At 36.2% G+C, this 6,224-nt stretch overlaps 1 long non-coding RNA gene across 1 annotated transcript in view; it reads right to left on the bottom strand.

Moving 5' to 3' along the window:
* Nucleotides 1-884: 884 nt before the first annotated feature.
* Nucleotides 885-6,224, bottom strand: part of LOC109321604 — a 10,937-nt gene continuing 5,597 nt past the window's right edge. Inside the window, exon 3 of the long non-coding RNA XR_002104102.1 lies at nucleotides 885-3,698. This is a non-coding gene — a long non-coding RNA (uncharacterized LOC109321604). The remainder of the gene's footprint in view (nucleotides 3,699-6,224) is intronic.

Below are 6,224 nucleotides of genomic sequence, written 5' to 3'. Positions count from 1 at the left end.
GCCAAGAAGGATTCCCTGTAGCACCTTGATATTCTAAATCAAATATCAAAGCTTACCTTTCCAACAATGACACATGCATCTGGTTCTATGAAGACATTTCTTAAGCAAAATCACCAAAACATATTATGAGTAATAAGAAAAAAATAGAAAAGGCAGACCCCTGGACCTTTAGCTTATACAAGCTAGTCAATGCTTCTGAAGAACTAGGATTTTCTACAATAAATTATTCTGAGTATAAGGAAAATATTAAAATATACAAATCAGTAGTATACTTACCAATCAATCCATTTCTTAACTGTTTTCTTAACAGCTCCTCTCTTCTCTACCATAGAGGGGAAGTTCTCAACTTGAAGACGTGGAAAAAAGTTTGCTAATATTTGAGTCCTTTGAAAGAAAATGTTTCTTACCAGTAGCACATTTTATACATCTTTGAAAACAGGACCAAGACAAATAACGTCATCATCTGCACTTCTGTGTTACCTGTTAGACAAACATGAATTTCAATTCACACATGTTTTGTGATCTAGGAAAATATTATTCTCCTGTCACAGCTAGGGTGACCAAGGCAGAGACAAATAAAGTCCTAACCCACTTTTATAAAAGTTCAGGGCAGAAAGCATAGTAGAACTTCTGCCTGTCAAGTTCCGATTGCCCAGGGCTATAGGGGCAAGACTCTCCCCCTGTGGAAGATGGTATTTTTCATTACCTTTTTCAAGACCAACCAGTCTGAAACTTTCTCTCCTGAGGAGAGTAAGCTCCTAAAAGTAAATGACCCGCAATGTGGGGAGTATGAAGAGGCACTGAAAAGATGAAGTCATCTCTAAACAAGAATAAATAAATAAAAGAAGATTTACCATGTGTTTATAAAACCACAGACAGAGAAGTCAGGCTCTCCCATTTATTCTCTGTTGTATTAGATGAACAACAGAACATCTAATGAAACTGAAAGACAACAAATGTAAGTGTTTCTACAACATATAACTAATTGAAGAACTCATTGCTTTAGTAAGATTCAAAAGATGGTTAGACAGTTACCTCGAGTGTAAGCACATGCCTGGTTTCATTAGATAGAATATTTTTAAAAGAAAGGAACACTCATGCTTTGTGGATTGTAAAGGATTAGGAAGAAATGTCTCCATTTGGCAGCTTGATCCCTGACAGACAGTTCTTAAGTTCCAATCATCTTCCCCCAAATAATCTGTTAACAGCTACTATTGGAGACCGCATACCAGACTAGATGAGGCATCTGGTATGACACAGTCCTGTGTTTTTAAGGCATCATGTTGAGAGGTCTTCTAAAACAATTCTGCAAAACACATTGATAACATTTCCTCTGGAGATTTCATCTTCAAAGTCAAGCTCAGACTCTGTTGTAATTGAGAAAGCAATGATAGTAGAATTCGACTGTCTGACCCATATGCAAAATATCATCATAGATCAGAGATTTAACAAGATTTCTGTAGGCTCTAAAATGACCAATATGAAAAGAGTAGCCTTCTTCTAGGAAACTTGTAGTTTTTTTAGAATGAAAACTGTCGTCTTCATCATCTGAAGTCTTAGAGCTTGACTGTCTCTTCCCATTATATTAAGTAATAAGTAATGTTTCAGTTAAACATCGGTGCTCCAACTCTGCTAGCTAATTTTGATAGTTTTGATCTGTGGTTCAGCCGTTTGTAAATATTAGAAATACCATTAAAAAGAACTGCCTTACAGTATAATACCTACAGCTAAAGGCAAAAAATGCTGGAATCCTATGATGTAACTTGCAGGTTCTTCTGGGATCATTTGTAAGATTTGATGGAGCTCTTATGGAACTCTGCAGATTTTTTTCAGAGTACTTTGAGATGCAAATGAAGCAAAATTCCAGCAAATTTGAGATGTCTGTAGTGCTTCTCAACTGTCTTAGAAAAATTAAAGACAGAACTTCTTAGCTTCTTTGCTTTATCCATCAGCAATGTTTGCTCACTGCCAAAAGAATAGTAAGTTTTATTCTTCTTTCAGTCTACTCAGACAAGACAGATTTTGTTTTGGGAAGATGTTTGGCTTGTAATGTATCGTGCCCATTGAAAGTTGTTTATGTCTCCTTTCGTTTGTAAGGTTTTCCAGAGTCTTCAGTAGTGTCACAAGATATATTTCATAGCATGCTCATAGAAGAGTAAGCTTCTTAAATTACTGTGCAAGTCCCTGAAACTACATAAAAACTGCAAGGAAGTGACATACTAGTTACAATGCAGTGAGCGTTGCATTCTTATAATGCTTGCTCCATATTAAATACTGCTGCTCTGTGCGTGACTTGGCTCTCCCTCTGCAAAAATCACTACTACCCTTCTTTCTTTTCTAACCTTTTTGTCCCTTGGGAGAGAAAGCAGAGAGCTGAGAGAAACGAAGAAACATTTAGATAGTATATACTTTGACTGTAAGTCAAGCTAACTTTTCAGTTCCTAAGGAAGTATGACAGGATTTTTTTATGCGCATTATCATAAAGGACATTACCAAAGACTTTGCCAAAAAGTGGTTCCTCCGTGAACTGGAGAAAACTATATTATTTTTCTGGACAAAAAAAAAATTACCAACTTCCAAACAATTCAAGAACTACAAGAATGTATGTTTTATTCTGATATGTGTTTATATTATATGTGTTGGCTGCTTTAATTTTTTTTTACTGAACTCTTTTACATTTAGTTTACTACAGCCTGCTCAAAAAAATCAGATAAGAAGTTCAAGAGGAGACCATATAAACTCATGGAATGACTCAATAGGAAGAAAATCACAGGTACAGTCAGACTAATCAAAAATTAAGACAAGTCTTTAAACAAAAAAAAGTTGCACAAAACTCTCAACCACAGGTTCATTTCACTCCAACAGCCCAAAAAGATGGGATTATACTGAGTTTGCCAGAAGAGTGGCTTAAAGGTCAAAGCATCAAGTTACTCCTTGGAAACACAGATTTGATTCTCTGCACATTCTCACCTTTCTCTACTTATTCTGCGGATAGAGAAAAAACTATATGAACGTGCATCTGCTTTCAGACAGCATGTTAAAACCCTAAAATCTTGTTTTCTCTGTGTGGATTTGAGATATAGCCTATGGCATTTTTCATCATACATAACATTTACACTGATATCTTTGTCTAAACTTTCCTTGCCTCACTGTTGTTCAATATGCTAGTTATTCAACTAGTGGCCACTCTCTATACCAGAAACAAACAGAAATGTCAGATGTTATCAGTGTCCTAAAAACAATGAATCCTGGTATTACAACAAAAGAAGCATTGGTACAATTACTATTGTAACACTGTTTTAATTTGTGCATAGCTCCTCTCATAACGCAAGTCAGAATGAAAAGTCTTCAACAGTACGTTAAAAGGTGAACATTTAACATTCTAAGAAATCTTGAAGAGAAACTGTATAGACTGATTTGCATTACATTTGAACAAATATTAACACTTGCATATTTAACTATATACAACTTACACAAATATACCAAAAATTAAAGTTTTAGACACGTTTTAAAAAGTTGGACATCTATCTCTGAATGGTATTTAGCACAGGAGATAAAAAAGGCAGATCCTGATCTGCCCAACAAAAGGGTACACTATTCTGACAGATCCCTTAGTACAGGCAGTGGGAGTAAAACTTACCCACACGATAATCACATCCTTATAGAAATTGAAAACGTATGTGAAAGTCCTGGTGGTCCTGCAAAAATATAAACTCATAAACGATTTCTTGATTCAGTGTCATCATTCATTTCTTTCATTTGAGAAATCAGAGTTTTAACAGGACATACAAAGATTGATGTTTTTTTCATAAAAGGATATTTTATGAAATAGTGAAATGTGGCATATTTCTACCTGATAAATGTGGAGACCTGTAAACTCTGAACCCATTTTGGCCTTTGTTGCTTGTGACCCTGTTTAAGTGATTTATTTTCTTTTAACAACTGCAGTCTGCAGGAGGTAGAATATACTGTGTAGATCTTTAATTCTGTTGAAAATGAAATAGTTTAAACACAGAATGGCTGACATTAGAAGTCCCTGTACTAAGAAGTCATATTATCTTCATTTCAGTATCCTTTTTAAGAGAAATATTTATGATTTGAAAAAATATGTACTTTATAAAAGAAGACTAGAGCAGAACTTTGGAGCTGAGGACCATTGTGGGCCTACTATCCCTAGCTATGGGACAGTGCCTGAATGGGCTGATTTAGGGCTGTGGACCACGGAGGCCTAGGCTGTAAAGGAATTGGGCTTGCATACTGGCATGAAACCAAGAAGTTTGCCTGGTATCTGGAGGAACGCTGCTGATATTGAATCATCCCCACAATAGGTTTATATACTAACAAACTGGAATATTTTGAGGAATTTATGTTTTGTCAGAATTTTTATGACTGGCTTTAACTAGAATGGCACCTTTAGTTAGACCCACTCATACTAACTCAACTCCCTCTGGCTCACTTCAGAGTTACCATACATTTGAAGTGTACAGTGGAGTCTAACTTGCCCAGGGTCAGGAAATGTATAAAATGGGCTAAATTTACACTGTGTAACTCTCTTTATTTTATGAGAGGGGTGAGGATTTTTGTGGGTGATACCTTCAATTGACAACATTGCATGACTGGGATCCAATAAAATATATCCCCACAAAAATCCTTGCCTCTCACCTATTTCCTGGACTATCTTAGCTATAACATCACTTTAACTTGCACATTATTGCACCTCCACATACGTGGAGATCTCAGTCAAGTTCCTAATATTTTCTGCATACAGAAACTAGAAATTTCCTTATGATAAGAATGTCATTTGTCAGCTAGCTTCCCTGGTAATGTATTGTAACACACTCCAATACATATATGCAATAATTACTTATTGCTTTTCAAGCAGAGTCTAAAGGGTTATTTGTAATTATTAGGATAGCTCTCCCCACCTCCTTTTTTGTTCCCTCTTATTGGATTATTATTAGAAAACAAATCTCATTAATCAAATAATCCTACTAATGTGGACTTAACCTGTACTATTCAAATCCTCCCGAATTTGGAAATAGATACAGCACATGCCGTTTTCTTGATGCAGGAGAAACTTTCACCAGCTTGATAGCAAACGGTAACATTATTTGGTAATTTTTGATCTATTAAAATGACATGTAATACATGTTTTTCTTTTTACAGAACTCCTTTTAAGTAGTTATTGGAATGGAATTAGTATAGGTAGGTTCTGGTACCTTTACCTCATTGAATAGCCACGTTCTCCTCAAGAAGTTCCATTGATGTCCACTATTTGTCAATGTAAGTAAATCCTTGGAAGTCTGAACCTGCAGGTCCTTTCATCAATACCATTCCTGTGCATAAAATTACTCTCAGTGTCACTGTTCCAAGTTTATGGAACTTTTGGCTTCCATAGCCACTGAAGGATCTGGAACACATCTCCAAATATATGCAATACTTTTTCTCCGTTCTCCAGGCAGAGTAATTTTCATGAATAGATTCCCCATCTTTAGGCATCTTACGTTAAAGACTAAGGACTTTTGTTATGCTAATAATAATAAACATTATGTTTGTGCAGTAGTTTGAAACGTACAGTACACGGTACTAGTGGCTCTACAAGAGGGAGCAGAAATTAATTATAAATTATAAGAAAATCTCTTATGAGGGAAAACCAGTAAGAAGCTGTACTATATATCTGGCCTTAGGAATAAGGCCTATTGTATTTGGCCATATTAATGGAAGGAGACTGTCTTATGGTTTTGCTTTGTTCATCCATATATTGGTACATATAAATAATTAGATTCTAATCAACTCTTTTGATTAGTCAAACTGTAACAAACTGAGCTATTTAAGAAAATTGTTAGCAGCTAAAAATACAGCAGAGACTCAAACTAAATTATCAGTCATTAACCAAAAATATATCCTGAACTCTATTTCATAGAATCAATGAGTCGGAAAGGACCTAGACAGATCATCTAGTTTGACCCCCTGCCATGGGCAGGAAGAAGCACTGGGGGTGGCAAGGGTCATAAGACTCCAGCCACGTGCCTATCCAGTCTCCTCTTGAAGATCTCCAGGGAAGGTGAGAGCACCACCTCTCTGGGAAGCCTATTCCAGGTTCTGGCCACCCTTACAGTGAAGTAGTTCTTCCTAATATTTAACCTAAACCTATCCTCCCTCAGCTTGTGGCCATTGTTCCTGGTGACTCCAAGGGGGGCCCTGGTGAACAGACTTTCCCCGAG

The sequence above is a fragment of the Crocodylus porosus genome, unplaced genomic scaffold, assembly GCF_001723895.1.
Source record: "Crocodylus porosus isolate Cpor-Errol unplaced genomic scaffold, CroPor_comp1, whole genome shotgun sequence".
In the NCBI taxonomy this organism is placed as follows: Eukaryota; Metazoa; Chordata; order Crocodylia; family Crocodylidae; genus Crocodylus; species Crocodylus porosus.
This window is presented reverse-complemented; position numbering and strand designations above follow the sequence as displayed.